At 37.3% G+C, this 24,513-nt stretch overlaps 1 protein-coding gene across 1 annotated transcript in view; it reads right to left on the bottom strand.

Moving 5' to 3' along the window:
• LOC135222956 (rho guanine nucleotide exchange factor 10-like) overlaps positions 1-24,311 on the bottom strand; it is a 90,247-nt gene extending 65,936 nt beyond the window's left edge. Inside the window, 1 exon segment of the mRNA XM_064261421.1 lies at positions 24,193-24,311. The gene's annotated coding sequence lies outside the window, so the exon portion shown is untranslated.
• Positions 24,312-24,513: the final 202 nt, after the last annotated feature.

Here is a 24,513-nt window from a genome sequence, read left to right as displayed (position 1 = left end):
ACTTTATTTTCCAAGCCATTAACGAAGGGTTGGAAATTAAGTCGAAACTGGTCAGGACCTACACCCAGTCTCTTATTTTTTTCCCTGTGTGACGTTTGATAAACGAATCACGTGCTATCACTACATACATACATACATACATACATACACACACACACACACACACACACATATATATATATATATATATATATATATAATATCTATATATATATATATATATATATTAATATATATATGTGTGTAGTGTGTGTGTAAGCGAATACCACAGGAAAATGATAGGCAGAAAGCCAAGCGCTGTCGGCTTTACATTGTCAAAATTTCTGCCTATCATTTTCCTGTGATATTCGCTTATTTAATGAAGTCGCGTACATCTACTTTGATTTTTTAAGCAGAGAGAGAGAGAGAGAGAGAGAGAGAGAGAGAGAGAGAGAGAGAGAGAGAGAGAGAGAGACCTCACAAACCCCTCTTTGGTTTTCGAATCTTAACAACAACATTCTATTTCTGCGAGGTTTTGGAGGCCCTATGACCTTGTAGAGCCCCAAGAAGCGTGACATGACCAGCAAGGCAAAACGAGGGAGACAAGTATTACATGTTTACCTTTTGCAGCTTCGCACAACGAAAACAATAATAAATATCACAGTGACGCAACATTCAAGGTTTTGGATGTCCCTAATTATAATGCTGTTTTGTATGACTGTATTACTAGTAGCGTATAATTGTTGAAAATCTCTTTACACTATTTCAAATGCCGTGCTCATCATCACTCCCACTAGTATGGTCTATAATTCATCCAACCTTTAATATTTTTCAACTCCATTTATAATAATGATAATATTTCGTAAGTTGCCCTCGGTATCAATTACTGTACAACCTATAAGGTTCCCCTCAACTCACATTAATACTGGTACAATTAAACCCTCGACTTAGCTAAAGTTGAAGAAACGACCATCAACACCATAAATCATGAATCCTACACTTTCCCTTTTGAATTAAAAGGGAATCTCCTCTCTTTGCTTCTTCTGAATACCGTCTCATTTAAATACTCTAGTTCAGACTTGCTTTTCTTTTTAATCTTTTAATTATTATTTTCTACGTAATGTATTGCAAAATCCCCTATGCAGTCATCTGTATTCATTTATATTTTGGAAGTACCCGAGTAACGTATCATCCCGGACTTTTGTTTAGTAATCAACAGGGTGGAAAAAGTATGGATAATACCACAGCCAATGCCATCCACTATAGAGGGCTTTCCCCTACACGCATACCGCGTCTGGGGTTACCTGGTGCAGTGCTGTACTTTGAAAGTTATTTTCGCACAATAAAGAGTTTCTCTTATAATAACTACCATGATTTCTAAATAGGTCCAATGAGCTGGGTTCTTTCTTATCCTACGGATGCTTAGTCACCTCCTCTCGTGTCTTCAAGAAAAATGTAATTGTATGTCTAGGAATTCCTCATGTATGTATATATCTGTCAGTCTTGCACAAGACCCTGTTAGATATTGTCGCTACTGACGGCTTCTTCTCTCTATGCACTTACTTCAAGGTTTATACCTAATCTATCATCTGTTAACAGTCGAAAATGTGCTTCCATGGTCATTTCTGAAGGTGTTCTTCTGGGTCATGTTCTTTCACATATTTATTTTTCCTCCTTTTCGACTAAGAATTCCGTACTCTCCAGCCAGATTTGAAAATTAATTTCATAAAAAATAATCAAAATCTAACTCACTCTCTCATTTCCATCATCATTTTGGGTTTTCATGTTACCTCTAGCTTGTCTGTGTCAAGAGCACGGAGTTCAAACTGCTCCATCTAGTTTTGACAATATCCGATTTTAACTTGATTTAAAATTCTCATTATACCCATTAAAATGGCCTCATCCATTACTGATGGGAATATTGGTCTCACAGTGAAGGTGCCTCTCTCTCTCTCTCTCTCTCTCTCTCTCTCTCTCTCTCTCTCTCTCTCTCTCTCTCTCTCTCTCTCTCTCAAAGGAAAGATTTTTGGTTTCGTCCACTGAGCTGAGGGATGAGCCCTTCCTCTCAGGAGGGTTCCTAACACCTACAGGGTCAAATTTTAGTGACATTCCCATTACTCTCTCTCTCTCTCTCTGTGTCTGTGACTTGCTTAGAGACAAGACCTTTCACCTTTTACTGTGATTAACAAGATCTTAAAATCAGTGAAATCCATTTCATCTGGTGACCGAAGTTAATAACTCAGATGCCACAGAACAAACAAGAAGAGTCCATAAAAGCCCACAGCCAATATCCTCAAGTAGTTACGTAAAAGGGAGTAAGCAATCACGAGGACCTGAGTAAACAAACCGAGACCCATATCAGAGTCAAAACTAATGAATATAAGAGTAGTTTTCCGTTAATACTGTTTAATAGGGATGTTAATTACACTAAAAAATTAATGGACGGGAGGGGGGGGGAGGAGAGCAGCTTCGTATATTATCACCACTATCACTGAAAGCATTACAGTACATTGGCACCTGTCAAAACAAAAATGAGGTCAGGATAAGAAGAGGATCCTAAAACTTTCGTCCACTTGAAGGACTTCCTGGACACCCACATGCTGAGAGAGAGAGAGAGAGAGAGAGAGAGAGAGAGATTTTGGTGAACACTTATCGCCATCTAACGAGAGTACATTTGTGCCTTGCAGTCCCAATTAATCCTGACAATCGAATTGGCTCAACAGCCTCCACTCTACCTGGTAACAACGGCCATCAACCCATCCTAGGTTGAGCTCCCCCAACCCCACCATCCCCATTCCCACAATAGGACAAAAGCACCAATATTCCCAAGGATGTTCTGTTCCATTTGCCTGTCATCCTAGGGACTCGTCGCTTCATCGTAACGGAGATCCCGAGTGGAATCCGAGTCGAAAGATAGCAGAGGAGATGGTTTATTTTTTGCTTTAGTTCTTTTCTCACGTTCTTTTGCCTCTGAGATTTTTTGTGCTTTCTATTTGTTTTATATATTATATATATGTGCATGCATATAAACACATATATATGTGTAATATATATAAAAACAAATAACGTACACATGTATGCATGCATGCACACCACCGATATATATATATATATATATATATATATTATATATATATATATATATATATATATATATATATATATATATAGGGAGGAGAAAGAAGGAAGCAATAAACGGACCCTTAAAATATGGAATGGGGTAATTGAGGGAATCAAAGAATATAAAAGCTTAGCCAGAAGAATCATGTCGGTTTCCCCAAAACCAAACATCTCAAGAAAAGAGAAAAAAATGTACCACCGTATCTGACACTTAGGCTGTTTGTTTCAATGTGCTTCTAATTACCATTTAACGTGATTACCATTTAATGTTAATTACCGTTTGACTTGATTTAAGAACTTTACATTCAGTCGTTACGAAGACATCAACGGTATTTTCTGCAACAACTCCGAAGATACTCCTTGCATTTCAATAACTGCTAAGACTTCGTATGCATTAAGGTCAGTTTCAAGAGGGCCACTCAGGGGACCTCAAGGCGGCCCCTGGGATCTTGAGACTACATATATATGCAAAGCTCTTTAGATCCTGCGAGTCAACAGTCTGTCGAGATCGGACTAGCTAAGAGAAGGACTTTGCTGCACCGGAACTTACTCGTAAGTAGGACATCTCTCTCAGGGGCTAGAGGAGGAGGAGGAGGAGGAGGAGGAGGTATGTCAGACTATCTCGAGATCCTTCTACAGTCTAATCATGATAGTCAGCTGAAGTAAGAGTTGTGGAATGCAGGTGTACCGGTCTTTCTGGCCACTTCAAAAGAATTGTGTTTCAACCTTTATAGGATAAGTAGGCTTATTACTAATGAACGCTTCATTCATTATCATTCTTAATTGTTACCCTGACAACTAAGGAAAGGATATATAAATTGCGAAATAAGGGAAAAAATCATTACAACACTTATGAAAGATATGGGAAAACAATTGAGATGTTATTATTCAAGACGAGGAAATCGAGGATTAAAACCAATGTCCTTGAAAAACTTTTACGAAACTGCATTAAAGTGAACTATTCCAATTATTATAAAATAGCAATGATATTATTCAACATTGAAGTCTTGAGCTGCCAGGCTTGCCAAGTGTGATTAAAAGTATTTTATCAGTGAAAATTTTGATTTTAATTTCTAAATATGAAATTCTGAATTTTAAAGAGCTGAATATACTGCGTAAAAAATTTTTCTACAAATAACAATTCATTAAATGATCTTTCAATTGCTCAGATGTTATAGCTGTTATTGTTGACAGTGAGAAGCAGTAGAACTTGTGAAAGAATTCGTAAGCGCTGAACATTGAATGCTAGCAAGAGCATAGTTTGATCAAGCGGGTATAAATGTAAGCCAGGCAGATGGGCCAGAACAGAAGTGGGTCATTTGTTTGGGCATACGTGAGTACATGCAATGGATAGTATTGGTATGAGAGATGGGTTGAGTCATAGACTGTAAAGGAAAGGAAGGAGGAAAAGTGTCAGCAAAACGTTGGAGATAAGAGAATTGTCCATGAAAAGTAATTGCCATTTCAATAGCGACTTCCCCTCTGTATATGGACCCTGCTTCTGAAACCACTAAATGTTTAACTTTTCAATCTACAATGTTAGCACCGAGACTGACAAAGTTCCAGTGAAACGGTTTGAAGTAAACCTGCGAAAATATACGTTTATACCACTGACAGGAAGTGTTCCACCATTACAAAAGAAATGATATTCATTAGGGACTAAGCAGTGTGATATTGTGGCGATTCAACACAATGCAGATGACAACGCCATCAGAAAAGAATAACAATTTCTATTTTATGTATATGTATATATATATATATGATATATATATATATATATATATATATATATATATATATATATATAAATTATGTTAACCGAAGAGGAATTTTTTAGTTGATAATAATTTCGTCCTCTCGTGTAGTAGTATATATAGCATGGTGATGTAACAAAAATTCATATATACACACACACATGCACATATAAATATACGAGTATTAGCTTTAGTGCGTACCTAAACGAGAGAGAGAGAGAGAGGAGAGAGAGAGAGAGAGAGAGAGAGAGAGAGAGAGAGATGACCTTCTTGCATTCCACTCCTATGAGATCGGACACTCAGAAAGAATCGTACATCTCAAATAGTTGTTACCTGCATCTGAAGAACTCACTATTGCAAATAGCTATATACATATTCGTACATACATACTTAAATATGCATTTAATAAACCAAAAATTCTTTATCACGTCCGCTGAAAGAGAAAACGATAATTGTTACCGTCACAGCAATCATAACAGAAACTCAGTAAGCTGTGCATACATACATACATACATACATACACACACACACACACACACGCAATTGTTACGTGCAACGATGACTATGACGTGAAATCCTCCACCCACCACCCTTTATGTATATAAAAAAAACCATAGTTACATTGTGTTCAGCAATAGGGAAAGTTATATATAAAAAAAAATATATAAAAAAAACTGATTGAAACGCCAGCTGTATTATTCTACATATAACGAGAAAGTTAAAATGCTTCAGGCTGCACTAATCATCGGAATTTATATTGTAAAATCTGGAAGGACACATTTTATTATTATTATTAGATTATATATACTGATTTCGTTCCCGTCCGCTGGACGGTGGTTCGATCCCATGAGGGGACGAAATTATCATCAACTAAAAATCCCCCTTCGGTTTACATATATGAAAATATATCAATTCCGAGGTAAAGCGAATTAGATATTAAAGGACATTTGTAGCTCGAATAATTTATATAAATCACGGTGATGCGATAATTATTCATACTATATATTATTACATATAGTATATACGAAACACAATTAAACTGCTATACACATACACCTACAGAAATAAACTTCGGATCATTAATGATCCATTTTCGTTTACTCATCACACCCTTATTCTCGGTCCTAAAATTATAATTACTCCCTCTATAGGCCTAACATGCCATTCCCTTCCACGATCTAAAGGCACTCACTCGATACACGAGTCATCTGGGGCTAAAGATGATAATGAAAGAACGTAAGGACGCGTTTTACATTACACACATACACGCTTTTATATACGTATGTATGTATGTGTGTTCGCACTTGTGTGCGCATGTGCAAAGTTTGTAAGCATAAGAGCACCTTCGTCACGACCTCTCATTACTTACATTCTTGGTCCGAGGTGACTCACCTGAGATATTTGTTGTCAGCATAAAAAATGATCGCTCTAGTCAAAATTATAACCTCGTGCACAATGCACCCTCATCATAAGTCGTAGTGAATCACCGTTAATTCTACCCCACAAGTTTTTTCAAGTACAACTTTTCAAACAAGTTGTTCATAACAAATACTTGATCAACACCTTCTTCTTCCTTATATAAATCTTAACGCAGTCACCATCGCCTGAGATACACTAGATAACTATAATTCTTACTGTCAACTCTTCGCAATTTTTGCCTTTACGAAAGTAATGATCATTCCTTTTGCATATTTGTTTGAAGTTTCCCTCATCTAGACTTACCTTACACAATCTGGCAAGCCACTCATTTACGCTTTCACCAACATTCTACAGCATCTAACTTGCAGTCCCGTCAACTTCTAGTCCCTTCTCTTATAACTTCATGTCATCTATATTCGGCAACTATTTAAAGTGTCCATCATCTGGTTACATTCTTTTAAGAATTAAATTATCCATTTGCCTTTCATCCCAAAATTCACATGCTTCTTCAATAATCTCCTTTCTTCGTTCATTTCCCTCCTGCAAAACACTCTTTAAGAACCTATTCAGATTCACTACCGCCTTCTCAATACTTCATTTGTGCTCTTAATTTCCGACTATCCGGAACAAGCTCTTTTTTTTAATAAAGCATTTCCCCCGACCCAATAATTCCACCTTTCGATTTCTGCATAGGCTACCCTTAGCAAACACCTTCTTTTGTATCTTTAAGTACATCCAACTTTCTGTTTATCTTCTGTCAGTATTATTCTCAACTTATTTTCAGTTGAATTCTGACACTTTAAACTTTAACTAAAGCTATATAATAATTCCCTAATGTTTTGAAAACTTCTCAACACAGCATTCATGAACTTTTCTGTCTACTCTGAAATTGCAAATCATCTTTAATAAAAAAAATGCCAGCATGACTTTCTCTCCCCCAGACCATCCATATACTTCCTGCAATCAAGAGCCTTTTAGGGCGCTAATCCACCACATGACCCTCCATTTTCATTCACTCATGACACTCCAAACTTACGGTTATATGTCTACATTTTGCTGGGAGGTATAACCGTGATATATAGGTACCCTGCATTTGCGAATATGCAAATACACAGAATTGAGCTTAAGTTCTACTTAGCTACTAGATACTGTATCATTTTCAGAGGCAATGATAATAATGGATTATATTACCCTTAAACAGAAAATGAATTACGCAAAATGAGAAATGAAAGACAAATTAAAAGACTTCAAAAGAGAAATCAAAGTTATATTAAGACTCCAAAAGAAAAATGGAAGTTATATTAAGAAAAATGAAAGACATGTTAAAAGACTTTACAGAGCTAAACGATTAATAATTATTATCACAGCAGGGTCGTTCATAACTCATATAAGATTTTGTTCATTGACATTCATCCAAATTAAACACAAGATCTCTAAATAGTGAGAAAAGTATGAGAGAGAGAGAGAAGAATGAGAGAGAGAGAGAGAGAGAGAGACGAGAGGAGAGAGAGGGGGGCGTGGAGGGGGAGATGCGGGATGGGAAGGGGAAGGAAAGAGGGGGGCGGAGGGGGCGGAGGGAGATTTCTGCACAAGTTCAGGGGAAAATAAAAAGATCTTATGGCATACATGATGAAGGGCCTAAAGGGAGACATGCAAATTGAGACTATTTTTACATAAGCAAACAAAAGCTTCCTTGTGTACTTCGATGCACTGAGAGAGGAGGAGGAGGAGGAGGAGGAGGAGGAAGGAGAAGAAGAAGGAGGAGCAGGTGGGGATGGAACGGATATTGAGTAATGAGTCTGGCGACTGTCCAAATTACAGTCCTCTCTCTCTCTCTCTTTTCTGGCAACATGGGGCAGTGATCGAGAGAACTCGGCTCGCAAAATGAGTGGCCATTATTCGATTTTCGAACCACATCCAAAAAATTCAATATGCCTTTGATGACCTAAGCACCGAATTAGGAACCTATTAGTTACTAGTCGACCGCTGTGGGTCAGGGTCACAATATGAGAGAGAGAGAGAGAGAGAGAGAGAGAGAGAGAGAGAGAGAGAGAGAGATTATTGCTTATTCAAAATGCATACCATCAAAATGGGAAGTACATGACGAGATAATCCCAAAGCAACCAGTGTGAGATCATTCAGTCAAGATAGTCGTTAAGATTCTCTCTCTCTCTCTCTCGTCTTCTCGTCTCTCTCTCTCATCTCTCTCCTCTCTCTCTCTCTCTCTCTCTCTCTCTCTCTCTCTCTCAACCAGCCTACATCTATTGTTAACAGTCCAATAAATCGGGAAGATTCAACAAGTTTTCTCTTGAACTAAAATCACAAGAATTCTATTTTTGTCCCTATTATTATTATTATTATTATTATTATTATTATTATTATTATTATTATTATTATTATTATTATTATTATATTCAGTCGATACTTTCGTCCCATCTTCCTGAAAACTGACAGGAAGGCACCGCATGGCCCCTCAATAATTTGGACGAAATGATGAAGGTTCTCATATATCTCCAAGGTCACGAATTGACGAAATCCCCAAAAACTGAATACGGATGTTTCTTTAAGCATACTAACTTCAAAATAAAGTTTTTGTTGTTACTGCACTCGTCAATCAACTACCAGTCACGTGTTCCCTCAAGGTCTTCTTTGGGAATCTCTTATAAAATTGAGGTTTAACCAACGTAACGTGTAAATTCCAATTTCTCATGTTTCAGGATAAACCGTAAAGGAGGAGTGACTTTTTACACCATTCAACGACTTTCGACCCTCCTTTGGGTTCCAAGGAACATCATAGACTGGGCTGGAAGAGTTCGTTAAACAAGGCGTGATCCGACCTCTAGCTTAATCTACAGTCAAATAGAGCGTTGTTTCACCAACGAAAATGAAAATAAATACGCTATATTTTATTATTAACAATTGTTCAGTAGCATGTACATTATCAATGTTTGACATTTTCATTCTAAAATAAATTAAAAAATATCCTATCCTAAAATTCTTGTATCGTTAACTCAACGCGAAACACCTTTTTCTCACCTTTTTAGGCTTTTCTGACCCCCCCCCCCACCCAAAGGAACAACAAAAACAACAACATAATAGTTTGTAGGCTTACTTCCCGAGTAAGCGAAAATTATCAAAGGTAAAAATTGCCTCTCCTCGGATAACTGGTGTCTAATTCTACGGGATTTCACTGCTGATTTCACACTGTTGCATCATATTTCCTTGACATTATTGATTAGTTCTTATGATCTAAAATGATTTATTTAATCATTATTCTTAAATGAATTCATCTGAGAAAATAATTATTTTTTATTTCAAATTGATTTCATATTTTTTTGTAACAGTTAAATTAGGTCTTACCCTTCTAATATCTCGAAAAGGCCTTTATTTTACTGCTCATTAGGAAAAATATTGGTATCTAATTTTCGAATTGCAAAGGAGACACTAAAACCTCTTCCGGCAAGGTGACATTTACACATTATCATAAACAATGTCAACGTATTTCCTAAGGAACTACTATTATTACTGAACACAAATCTTGGGAATATATATAAACAAGACCCAATAACTTTGTCATTACGCTTCCAAGAAAACAGAATGCCACATATAAAAAATATATGTTATACATATGGGCTATATATATATATAATATATATATATTATATATATATATATATATATATATATATATGATTATAATCACTTTAGCACGTGATTCATTTATCACACATATCACAGGTGAAAAATAAGAGACAGGGTGTAGGTCCTGACCGGTTTTCGGCTTTATTTTTCAAGCCATTGACAAAGGACTGATACATAGTATTAGAATTCACGAGTATATATACTACAAAGACAGTACTGACGAACATACACACAACCGTTTGAGACTGCAAATCCACCCACAGGCAGTTGTCTAAAGGTAGGATGGATCTGCAGTCTCAAACGGTTGTGTGTATGTTCGTCAGTACTGTCTTTGTAGTATATACTACTCCGTGAATTCTAATACTATGTATCAGTCCTTTGTCAATGGCTTGAAAAATAAAGCCGAAAACCGGTCAGGACCTACACCCTGTCTCTTATTTTTCACCTTTGGATATGTGTGATAAATGAATCACGTGCTAAAGTGATTATAATCATATGTATATAATATATATATATATATATATATATATTATATATATATATATATATATATATATATATATAATATATATATATATATATTATATATAGTCCCCATATTTATAACATATATATTCTAAAATATATTTTTTATATGTGGCATTCTGTTTTCTTGGAAGCGTAATGACAAAGTTATTGGGTCTTGTTTATATATATTCCCAAGATTTGTGTTCAGTATAATAGTAGTTCCTTAGGAAATACGTTGACATTGTTTAATGATAATGTGTAAATGTCACCTTGCCGGAAGAGGTTTTAGTGTCTCCTTTGCAATTCGAAAATTAGATACCAATATTTTTCCTAATGAGCAGTAAAATAAAGCCTTTTTCACCTGTGGATATGTGTGATGTATATATATATATATATATATATATATATATATATATATATATATATATATATATAATATATATATATATATATATATATATATATATATATATAAATATATATAATATATATACAAACAATTAAGCAACAAAAATTGCAAGAATGACAGGTAACGGAATAAGGTAATAAACAGAATAAACGGAATATATATATATATATAATATATAATAATATTATGTAAGTATGTATAAAGATAACAAACAAACACATGTATATGCAGAAAAACACAGGACAGGGACCTGGTCAGGTACGATCTCATTTCATCACACTTTTATACTCAGGACAATGAACGACTTCTGATGCTGGGGCAGAACATCTTTGTGGCACCTCCTCGGAATACTGATGATGGTGCTTCGTGAAAGAAGAAGAAAAAGGTACCGACTCAAATACGCCTAGGAAGCAAAGGCTATGGAGGAAATTCACTACTGAAATAATTACTAAGGACAGCAGCCAATCAGGAAATCATCTAATGGAAATTGACAGTAAGTAGGTCTGAAAGGTGTAACAGGAGGAAAACCTCAAAGCAGTTGCTCTACGAAACAATCGATAGAGAAGGTGGAAAGTCAGATGGAAGAATGAGAATATGAAAGGAGGTAGAGTAAAAAGGAAGAATGAGAATATGAAAAGTGTAAAAAGAATGAAAGAGGTTGTAGCTAGGTGCGACTGACGGCACTACCCCACTACGGGATCTAATGGTACTCTAAATCATGATTACTAATGCTTCGGAAAGGGTGCCAATTATCAACTTTTATGAAAATATTAAAATAGCCCACAATAACCATCGCACTGAACCGTGATACACCTGGCTGGTTGAATTCGTTATAATGCAACAGAATAAAATACCTTACGTTTCTTTCAAAAGGGAATACATGCTCCATAGGTTAAAGCAGTGCTATTCAGATAAATGAAACGTATATAACGCGCAATTTAAAATTACGAAGCTATTCAAGATTAAATCAACAAAGGAAACAAAAACAGTATATCTATCGTTGACGATAATTGCATCGGCAATATAGATCATAAAAATATATTCACATGTATCAAATGTGCCGCAGATATTTAGGGTTAAATCAATCAATAGGAGCCGGCAAACTAAACCATTCCTCCTGGAATGCCACAACAATTAAAACCAAGAAGTAGGAGAACACATAAGGACGATGACAATGTTCTGATAAATCCACCAAACAAGTTCCACTCTCTAATGAGCCTCTCCAACATTCCTTCGCCATCAGCCGCTATCACAAGAGCCCCAGCCAAGAGCGTGAAAGGCCAAGATACAGGGTCATATCACAGGTCCAAATACATCTGGATATTAAGTGTAGGTTGCTGCAGTGCGATGTACCAAACTTCAGCAACCACAAACACACAGAGACATTCTCCTGGTAAACAACGTCAGGTTAATTCTAGGCAGATTTTATTGCTTATGTAAGTCCACAGGATGATTGCCTATGGCCTTTCTTGCTTCTCTAGGTTTCTGTGCCTGGAACTGCTGTTGGCATCAAGTAATAAATGAAGCACACAGCTGTCATTTTCCATTCTACCTTCATAGCTTTAAAGTCTTAAGGTCGATGGGAGGGATTTAAGAAATCAGAGAAGTGATATCTTAAAACTAAAAGACACCACTTACAGGCCTACGTCAGTTCAATGATAGCTGCCTATCAGAGAGACGGTGTCCCAAAAGTGGCTTAAAGCAGTTTTAGCTTTCTATTTCTAATCAAGTATTCATACACCTGTAAAAATAGCTGATTCTGTAAGCGCAACTAGTTATCGAATATTTTATACAAAAAGTTATAATACTACAAGGGAACATTATGAGAATTTACCAGCGATGTTTTTTGGGCAACTCTCTCTAAATTTTTTTTATTTCCTCGTGTTTAATAACAAATAACAATTAAGAAAAATAAAAAAAAAACTGTAAATGAACAACAGAGCTTTCAATACTGGACTTGTCTGGTTTGTGCTCAACTTTATGATGACAGAAAACTGCAGAGACAAGACATAATAAGACCACAAACGATTTAAAAATTGATCTCCTCAACAAGTTCCGGGAGGAATCGTCCTAATACTTGCTCTCAGCTGCTTTCGTAATAAACTTCCGCGTTTGGTCTAGTTCAAAATCTGAACCCAGTGGGTTCACGTGGCAAGGAAAGAAACGAGGACATCATTAAATGACGCAGATGAACCAAACTCGAGATAATACCAGTTAATAACCTTCTCGATACCTGCGGAATAAGGATGCGATCTAGACTAATATCACATCGCTTCCGCGAAGGAAGAGTTGGCCAACATGCCTCTTGTTATGATTCAGAAGACGTCGACCAAAACAGGAGTGATTAGCTTTTGCTTCCAAAAAGGACTGCTCACTGCCGAAGGAACAGAACCTGACGCATGATGCGTGGGATGTTAGCTGTGACGGAAAGAATATTAAACTTGGGTTTAAAGGTGTCGGATAAGATAACAGGTAGCGAACGAAGCGCGGAATTGCTGAAAGTTTTAGGGGTGGTTCGGTAATATGGAAAGAACGGAGGGTGGTAAGTTAGTAAGGTGTGGGAGAAACATGTCTAAATGTAGGACAGACTGCGTGGGAAAAAAAAATATTCATAATAAGAAAATAAGTCCGCGGAAGACATGTGAATGGCGCAGAGCATAATATGGGATCGATGTCCTGTTGGTGAACCACTTTGTGTTTGTAGGAGCATGAAGCACCTTATATTGTGGAACTTTCAATGCAAGGGTTGAATTCATCCACTATTTTGCAATTCAGTCTTCAGGTGTCAGTGACCACTGTCTTGTTTTTCTGGAGCCACTCCTAAGTATTTATCTATTATAATTTATATATATATATATATATATATATATAATATATATATATATGTGTGTGTGTGTGTGTGTGTGTTGTGTGTGTGTGTGTGTGTGTGTGTGTGTGTGTGCAAGTATAAAAATTGGCCCAATAAAACACTGGTTTAAAGCTAAGGGCTATACTTTTGTAGACTAGCTTCCACCCTTATCAAGCAGGGACTGACAGAAGTAGTTGCATTTACTGGTCACTTTTACCAACTCTATAATTATTTATAATATCGAAAACGACCTCTTAACATCTCGATTTTGTCACATATTTTAGATACGCTTGTCACTACAAAGCCTTCACCCCGATCTCCTCGCGCGCAATGGCTTGGGAGGGAGAATTAGATTGAATTGTGCCTCGTGAGAAACTCGTTAACTTGGGGGGTGTGTGTGTGTGTGTGTGTGTGTGTGTGTGTGTGTGTGTGTGTGTGGTGTGTGTGTGTGTCCTTATCGTCCTGAGAGACGCGTAGCATCGGTAGAAGCTACATGTAGCCTACACACAGCGGCTTCCAAAAAGGGCCGAGTCACATAGTGGAGAATCGCCCGTCACTAGTGAACGAGGCTTTTAACATTGAAGCTGCACATATATGCACTTAATATTAACATCAGTAATACTCGTGTACAAAACAGTAGTAACAATGACAAAGGTCTTAACGTGGGGTACAGTACTATAACGACGACTACTACTACTTTTTTTAATAATAATAATAACAACAATAATAGTGGAAATCAACTTGAGACTTGCTTAACATAATCTCACTCCACTCCCATGTGCGCATGATCGAATCTCCTTACAGGGAGTTGGACCCGTGGTTGGACTCTCACTTCGGATTCAATCAAGACTTTGTCAGTGACAAGCGTATCTAAAAGGCGTGAAGAACTCTTAGGAGCTAAAAGGTCATTGTGGTTATTAGAAATTCATTATATATATATATATATATATATATATATATATATATATATTATATATATATATATATATATATATCAACAGATACCGTTTAATATCCCGTTAGGGGATATTAAATCTAGTTTAATTAGATATTAAACTAGATTTGTGAATGAATATTTATTAACGTGAAGACACGAATGTATAAGTGATTATACAATACATATACCTAAAGTTTTACTTCAAAAAAGAAAATGTGTCATTAACAGCAGTCCAGTAAACATCTTTTTATCAAAGTAAGTCCTTATTAATAAGCGTAAATAAATATTTATGGACGAACAGAATTCGGGATCTTGCAATAATCCAATGCTTGCATTGGACAATGGATGAATGCATGATAATTGTTGCAAGCTGTATGCATAAAATATGAAGAAAAAATATATACAATGAATATTTTGTAGCACATCAGACAGGTAGTGTTTCTATGTGTGGTGAAGATACACAGGAAAAGTGTAACAACAGTATATAAATATTACTGTTTATGGTGTACTTTTGCTTGGGGGTAAAATCTCTCCTGGCAAAACTGAGTTACCCACTCGTGTGTGTGTGTGTGTGCTCGGTCCTCCCGGAACTTCAATGTTTCAAAACAGTCTTTACTTCTGGTTGCCGTTGCAATTCAAGGAATTAATATTTGTATGGCATTCAGTAAAATTTATTGGATGTTTTCCATTGTTAAAGACATACAATTTTACATTTTCTATGTTACAAATATTAATTCATTTTATTTTTCTATTTAACATTATATTTATAATATATACATATATAAGTATACGTATACACATGTATATGTGTATGTAAAACTAGCCGAATTTTTTAAAGTAGTGTCCTCATGGATGTTAAATTATTCGTAGTCGGCAATTTCTTATAAATAAACTGCGGTATATAAACACTGGATAACCACCTCTTCATATGTACAAGAAAACACTTTAAATTATTATTCATATATAATGTGTGCTCGTTTGAGTTAATGGAATTGTTTTACTGTGCACTACAGCTATCACGGATAAAGATATAGTCGTACAGAAGCCATGCTAATCTAAGTAGCCTCACTTTATAGAGTAAAACCGTTCGCAAACCGTTGTGGAAACCTCCGAACCGAGATCATTAGAGTAACAGATACGAATAACTACAGGAAACTGCGCAGCGAGTGAGCAGCGTAGGCTGATGTGCAGGAAATAATTCTGGTCGGTCGGAAAAAAGGGAAGACTATTAGGAGTAATAGCGGTCACAATCATCAATCCCTAAGATTAGGATCCATACAACGGAAACTTTCGATTTCTACCTCATACTGTGTTAGTCTCGGTACCTGTAGACTCAAGATGACGTCATTCTCCTTCCTCCATAGATTCGGATAAAACAAGGAAGTTAGACTATACTGAGCTTCATCTAAATTGAGATATCACCTCTTATTGTGGCTTGGTTTGATGTTGACCGAAATTATCTGAAGGTTCGATATACTCATACTAGCTACTTCTTATTTTAAAAACCGTAAGTGGAGGGCGGTCAGATGCAGAGCGAAGAACGCAAGGTACGAGTACACAGTGGAGTGGAGAGAACGTCACCTAAAGTCACCAGAAGTACTGCGCGGTTTGCTGTTACAGCAGAGGGGGAAGATGGAGATTGTTATGGTGGCCATGGTGGGGGGTTTTTGTGGTAGGGTGGGCTTACACGTTGAGTATTAAGGTGGGTGGACGGCCTCAAGGTCAAGCTTCTCTATCTCTCTCTCTCTCTCTCTCACACACACACACACACACACACGGAGAACCTTCCATGACCATGATCCATCCAACCGCAGCCAGCAACTAACAACCGTTACGTCACCCACCATCCGAGCGCACCTTAATAACGAACTTACTACACACACACACACACACACAGACCCTCCTCCAAAAAAAGAAAAGCCGTGTGAAGCTAACGCTGAATAAGCATCTCGACCCTAACCAGAGGACGAAATGCACTGACGACCAATAAAAATATTTGAAAAAAGCTGCAGCCGAAGCAGAGCTTGAAAGAAAACGTAGTGCGTATGGCCCCGGGCTAGTCTTATTCCAGCACACAGCGAGAGAGAGAGAGGAGGTGAATCATGTGTTGTGAACGCGGCTGCTGCTGCCGCCAACTCTCATACACCTGACTGTCTCTACGTGGCCAGGTTCTCTTGACGTTAAGTCCGTTGGAAAAGCTCAGTACAAATTCCGAAGGAATACGGTATGCCGTCATAACTGAACTTGGGCGCAATTAGGGGCTATGATGCGCCGGTAAATATGATACTCGAAAGCACTACGAAGAGATTCGGGTTCTTTCAACTGCGTCTTACGAGAGAACAAAAATCGGGAATCCCTCTAAGGTCGCCCACTTGTGGCGGAATGAGGAAGAAATTCAAGAGTGATCGCCTGAAGTACTACTCTATACATGACATTCAATATACCATAACAAATGAGAGGGAGGGACTTGGGGTTGGGGGGGGGGGGGGGGGGTGGGGGGGGGGGGGGGGGGGGGGGGGGGGGGGGTTCCCACAGCCTCCCTGAGGGGGGCTAGATTTTTCTTAGAGCGCACTAAATTATATATACTACGTATATACATAAATGTCTAGATTCATAAAAAAAAAAATTATTTTTATTAAATTCAATCAAAAATCTTACTTTTACTTTCTACACAGTTCTTACACAAAGATAAGTAGTACCGTACGACAATCTGACGTACACCAGTGTGTACAAATCGCTTCACATAATGATACCCAAGTCAAAATTTATAGGGAACAACAGATAGAAAGACCACGTCTTAACAAAGGCATAAAATTGTGAAAATATTATTTCAATAGTACAAATGCTAATAACCAAGTGAACAGTTTTTTCTAAAAGCAGGAAAAAATTTAAAAAATCACATTGCTTATTGTGTGACAACTTCACCTGCTGAGCCTTAGAACTCGGTGAATCTGACGAAGGCAGGAATTTTATGGTTATTCGCTTCCTTGAAAAGGAAGTGAGTGAAACGCTGCGTCGCCCGAAACAAATGACGTCAGAAACAGGACCTAGGGAATCCTGAGGAAGAAATTCAACTGTAACAACCGGTTTCTGGTCTCCTCGCAGGGTGGCGGTGGTAAAAGCGATTCTCAACAGTTTAAGGAAAATTCTCATAATAGCGATTATTGTGAACAGCAAGTGGGTTAAATAAGTACGGGACTATTATTCTCTAAATTTTCAATTACAAAATAAATAGGCCTAATACTCTTCGAAGTAACGGAATGACGTTTTTTTTTTTTTTTTTTTTTTTTTTTTTTTTTTGTTTTTTTTTTTTTTTTTTTTTGTAAGAGGTGGACAATCAGCTGATGTGAACAAGGAAATTCCACCAAATACCCCATGAACTGCGGCGGCTACAACATAAGTATTCACGGCCATCAACCTTGATCCTGTTCATTACCAACGTACACCAAACCCAAGGTAGTGTACGTGTAATTTTTCTCTTTCCTCATAGGAGTTTCTAACATTGGGCATATTCTGATCTCGTCATACCGTTGCCAATTCAGGAAGGCCATGCATATTTCTTAGAATTTTTTTTTAAATGATGTTTAAGTAAACATCTGTCGCAGCCTACATCGCCGTAATGAAAATCGTTATTAAAAGTGAGTCAATTATGGCCTTGGATACTTGACTTGCTAACAATCTTACACATTCAAAGCAACCTACCTAGCCTTGAAACCGATTCCTATAGCATAGATGTGGTTTTTCTCAACATCCTGCATATAAACTCAAGGAAGCGTAACATCCAACGAGTGGTATATGTAAGAGGAGGGAAGGTGAGTTGAAGAAGCGTCCAAAAGCAAAGGGGTGGAGTACTCCAACACCACTGAGGTCATCATGGATGAAGGTGTGGTCGGAGGGCTGAATACAAAAACCATTCTACCACGTATGGTACGTCCAGAACCCTTTAATCATTCATGTGGCATATTGCACCTCCAAGTCACCTTAAAGACTTCGCAATGATGTGGCAGCAAACTGGCACGTTTAGTGTGTATATTTGGATTCTATTGTAACCACAATGACGACAACTATATTTGTCAATTCAAACAAGGTGCTTAGCCCAGTCCTTTGACTCCAAAGGTATCCTGTGTTATATTTGGATTTTTCATGCTTAGGCACATGGATTAGCTTACTCCTATGCATTCAGATTTTCTTAGATTATACCATTTACCACATAATACTAGACATACAGACATACAGTTAATGACAACAGTCGCATTTTCTTCGGCTAAGCTCAATATCAGTTTTCTATGAAGTTTGTTCCTATTGTGACCAAATTCAGGAATGATCTTAATCCTGTAGTTGAATTCCTGGACTCTCAGAGTACAAACTTCATGGTGTATTTGTTATTTGTCTCATTTATTTCACTTTCTTATTTATCATATTTGTTTTTCCCTGCTATTTCTCTTTTATGCCGTTTAATCATACATTTTATTTTCTGCGCTATGCTGTTTTCCCTGTTGGAGTCCTTGATCTTGTCGCAATTTGTTTTTCCAACTAGGATCGCTGCCTTGTTTGTAATATAATATCTCAAGGCCTATTAAGAGGATGGCAAGTCAACTTTTGAATTCTGTAAAACCACTGTTTGACTTAATTTACTGTTTAACTAATAAAAGAACTCAACATATTTCTGCTATCAAACTGAAGAAGGTTAAAAGTTTTAGCTTTACTTCGGGCCAAAATCTGTAAGCTCCCTGGTCATCTGACCACTGTGCCTTAGCTATGGACATCTTATTACTACTATTGAAAAACAGCGTGACTCAAGCATATCTCCAAAAGAAAATGTGACTATAAAAAAAAAACTTTGAGATTACATGTAACTACAGTACCATACAGATATTTAAAGAAACTATCAGAAATTTTAGCACGTTCCATTCTAAGAAAAACAGCCAAAAGACTGACTGATGATTAACCTTGGCTTTATGATTCACGGAGATGAGCATAACATGACAATCAGGCGCAGTTCAACAGATGGAGGATAATAGCACCAGTCTGAACCGCCAGAACTTTGCGTAAAGTTAGTTGGAAGCAAGGAATGTATATTTTTGCCCAAAGAATCTGATATTTGAAAACAAATGTTACACAAAATGAATCGGTTCATCTTGAATGAACCACCTTAAAACCAACATTCTTTGGGGGTTTATGAAGTGAATCAGGAATTAGTTCCGAAACGTTTGTGCAATTAGTTTACGAGTAAAGAAATCACTTGTCAGAGCCACAAGGAAAACTTGCTACAGAATTCAAAACAATCCAATTTTGAGAAGACTCAGGATGTATATATGACGTTCAAGATAATTTACTGAGACCAATTGTACCTCTGAGAGAAGCTAGACAAAGGACGGGAGATGTTGAGTAAGAAATAACACAATTAAGGAAATTATGGAAGTTGCATATAGCTTATATGAGAGGGGTGATGACTGGAACCTCAAGATGGCTTTAGAGTAGGGAATAACATAATTAGGGAAATTCTAAAGTTGCACATATATAGGTAGCCTATATGAGAGGGTGATGACTGGAACATGGAAATAGCTTAGACGTGTCCTTCTAACAATTCCACGGCGAACTGTATGTGATAATGTCAGCTAGGCACCTCTAGGCACCAGAAGATTTGGATGACCCTGACCTGCTTCGATGATAGCTATGAGACGGGAGCCTGGAGATGAGTGCATATATGAGGAGGTTTCAGCATGAGAAACGTAACAGGGACGAAATTTCAGAGGCCCTTTGCAGGAAATGATGACGATGACGACGTGGAATGATGGATCAAAATATTCTAATACAGTTCAGTAACAGGACGAGAGTGGAAGAAAATTGATGTTCATAGTTCTGGGTGGAAGGAAGACTGGTACTGAAACTTAAATACTTTTTACATTTAGAAAGTGCTGGGTGCTTGGAAGATAGTACATCTTAAGTAGGAAAATTAAGCGATATATATATATATATATATATATATATATATATATATGTATATATATATATATATATATATATATATATATATATGTATGTATATATAAACATACATATATCAAATATATATTGTATATATAAACTACATAAACATGTACACGCAATTTATATATATATATATATATATATATATATATATATTATATATATATGTATATATATAATGTACGTGTGTACGCAAGCAAGCACGTATAATCACACAGAAAATGTATACGAACACAAACAAGACCAAGTGCACTAACACCTATTTCATTAGTACTACTGCAGTTACAAAGATACTGAAATTCCACAGACTCAAAACCAACGTGAAAGAAACCTAACACTCTCCTTATAAAACATCTTCTGTCCGAGCAACCTACAAAAATGTAAGGCATTCAAGGAAAAATATTTAATACCACCCTTCGACTCGAATTCTGGATGCCGTCATCAAGGGACGCATTACCGACTATAATTACCTGCAATTAATGGCCTCACTCAGTAACCTTGCAACTTCACAGAACTACAAACACGAGAACCCATTCACTCTTTAACAGATACGGTTTATAAGATAAACACGATCGCGTGAATTCCCAAATAGAAGTTTAATCCTGAAATGGCCAATAATTATGATGGAGTCTACATGCACTACGAAGCAGGTGTATGCAGCAAATTTGTAACAGGTAGTTTCTTGTAATTTATCTTCTTTTATCAATATTTTCTAATTTAGGAAGATTTCATCTTGGACTTCATACTGAACGTCTTAAAATGAAAGGTATATCAATCCAGTAACTCGAAGAAGAGCAGAGAGTTAAACAGCTCAATTTCACACTATAATTTGTCATCTTGCATTTTGAAAAAAAAAATTCAACATTAGGCTCGCACTCTCGCTCCCTCTCTCTCTCTCATACACACACACATATATGCGCCCACATAAACACAGACAAATAAAAAAAAACATGGGAACAGCCGAATCATACAGAATTTCTTCAAATGAAAGGCATACCTTTCAAGTAACTCCAAGAAGAGCGGAGAATTGAACAGCTCATTTTACGATTTAATTTGCTGTCTTACATCTTGATAGATAAAGAAACATTAGGCTTCTCTCTCTCTCTCTCTCTCTCTCACACACACACAAGAAACAGCCAGATAAAAAAACACGAAAACAGCCGAATCACGAATGAACACTACTAACACAGCAGAAGTGAAGCAGCAAGCAAGTCTTAGTGCCGCCATAGACCGCGAAAGGACGACTCCGTGAAAAAAGTAGGTTACTTGCAAGACAGACGTCATTAAGCCGTGCTACGCAGTCACGCACAGACAACACACACACATACATATATACACAAGGATTCAGGGAAAGAAATATTAATAAAGTTTACTAGAATATCGGGTTACGAGCGGGTCGATTCACCCGGTGTTCGTTCGAGTCAAGTTGCCGTTCGTCTCTTTTGCCAAACAAATACAAGAAAATGTTTACTCCAGAATCTCTATACCCTGATATGCGAAAGGGCACTGGAAAGGTCAAGCTGGATAAGTCACTCGTGATTCTAAAGCAATAGGAACGAGGTTAAATATGTCATACAGATAGCATGAAATGATGCACGTCAAATACGAGTATCTATATAGGCCAAGATATACTTTTATACGCGCAAAATACAAGTATCTATGTAGGCCAAGATATACTTTCATTTTTATCTTCAAGTATAGCAAATGTGTATAGATCCTGAAACGCAATCATTTCAATGTAAACCAGTCTGCTTTCTTCCCGCTGCAGCAGGCTAATTAGCCTACCCAATTACCCAATTCTTAATGAATTCCCATTTTCATTCCCATTCCCATCCGCTTGCACAAGGAAAATATACGCGACAAGCACTTTGGCGTGACGGCTGTCATCACTCCCAGTCCACGCGTCACTCTGTACCAAGAAGCAATAATCAGTGGGACCAACCATCGACAAGAGAACAGACTAAATGAAAAAGGAAGACGAGAGTTCCGTGGGAATGGTATGTTCAGAATAAGTTCAGCCAGCCATTCGAACCAGACATGCGCGAATGCCGTGCTTCCGAATTGAAGATTATACGCACAGTGGGTTGCTGATGTATGGGGCGTTAACATTAAGTGAAAACGGATAAGAGCATCCTTTAATTAACGTTAAATTATGGTTAAATAAACGTTAAATATACGTCAGATAAAGATGAACACGAGCTATAACTTGGAAGGAAACGACACAGGTAAGGACTGCCGGTACACACAAGAAACGGAGAAGGTCAACTTTCACAGACGCAGACATGACCTCTCTCTCTCTCTCTCTCTCTCTCTCTCTCTCTCTTCTCTCTCTCTCTATCTCTCTCTCCCCCCCCCCCCCCCCTCCTCCTCCTCTCCTCTCGTCCTCTCTCTCTCTCCTCTCGCTCTTCTCTCTCTCTCTCTCTCCCCCGCCAGTGGAAGGTATTCTGGCTGAAGGATAATTCGCTCCTTCACTGAATGCCTTTCATACCTCTTGAAAAGTTCAATTATAGTAGTCAGAAAAGTCTACTACAACGTTACAACTGCCTCTTACATTATTCGTCTACAATTAGTGCATACCAAAATAAAATAACCTTTAATATATGTCAAATAAAATAAACTTTGATATATGTCCCGAAATAATTGGCAAATATTTCTTCAAATATTATTATATACTTTTCTATATATCTATATATATATATATATATATAGATATATATATCATATATATATATATATATATATTATTATATAAAATTTATTCTTCATACCACAAATTGCCACCAGAGTTTTAAGCAGCAATACACTTCCAAAATACAATAATATACATACCAAAAACCCTAAAGAAACTTCAAAACGTCTTGACAATTCTTGGAAATAAAATAAAAATCGAACTACAAAAGTTGACATCAGAATAGAGCACTACAGCAGTAGACTTAACCAGCAACTGCGTTATAAGTGTAGGGGCGAGAAGGCGAGAGGAAAGCTGGTTAGCAGGATGTGGGGAAGAAGTACGAACTTCCCCCAAGTGTTTCACTGAGAACCAAACTTTAAATAAGATTCACGAGGAACCAATAATATTTTGGTTCCTCTCGGAGGAGTTTTGTCACTATGGTGTTCTGAGTTTGAACAAAGTGTATCCCTTGATGTACGTTGATAAATAAACAAACACACGGGCTGTCACACAGTAAACCTCATCAATATACAACAACTGCCACGATTAAACTTCACTTTCTTTGCTCCATCTTCAAACTTCGTATGCACAACTTAACTGGTTTAAAGTTCCAGCTGTTGTGAACAAGACGCCGAGGCACAACGCATATATATAGCGTTCCGATTATAAATAAAAAAAGTAATTAGATATAATGATGGATATTCACCTTCTATCATCAAAAACTGAAAGTCAACGAAAAAGCTACAACTTGAAACGATTCCATCTACACCCTGCACGAGCGTATGTTTCCTTCTACGAATTTCAAAAGTTCGCATACCACATTGGACACACTCGAGTCGCTATTTTCCAATTTAAGAAACGATTAAAATCTCACTAATTCACACTACCATACAGCTACCACCATCCACGATGTACCACCAAGGACGAAGAATACACAAGACGCCCACGAGGGCGCGTACAGTACGCGAAAAAGCTGGCGTTTTGAGAACAGAAAGGCGCCTAAACCAGCGGCCGAAGTCTTCACTCACTGCCGGACACTGCTTTACTGAATGAGCCGAGTCCCAGAGACTCGGAGTCGGAGGAGTGTGGAGTTCACAGCCGTCACCGCGCGGTGCCGCCCCACCACCACCACCGTGGAACTATAGAAGGGAGATGTGGGCAGGCGCCGCTAAAAGCCAGATGGGTGGATAACGCTGAGCTAACCAAATTCTCTCTCTCTCTCTTCTATAAAGAATA

The sequence above is a fragment of the Macrobrachium nipponense genome, chromosome 8, assembly GCF_015104395.2.
Source record: "Macrobrachium nipponense isolate FS-2020 chromosome 8, ASM1510439v2, whole genome shotgun sequence".
Taxonomy (NCBI): domain Eukaryota; kingdom Metazoa; phylum Arthropoda; class Malacostraca; order Decapoda; family Palaemonidae; genus Macrobrachium; species Macrobrachium nipponense.
The sequence above is the reverse complement of the archived record's forward strand: the minus strand, read 5'-3'. Positions and strand labels throughout refer to the sequence as shown.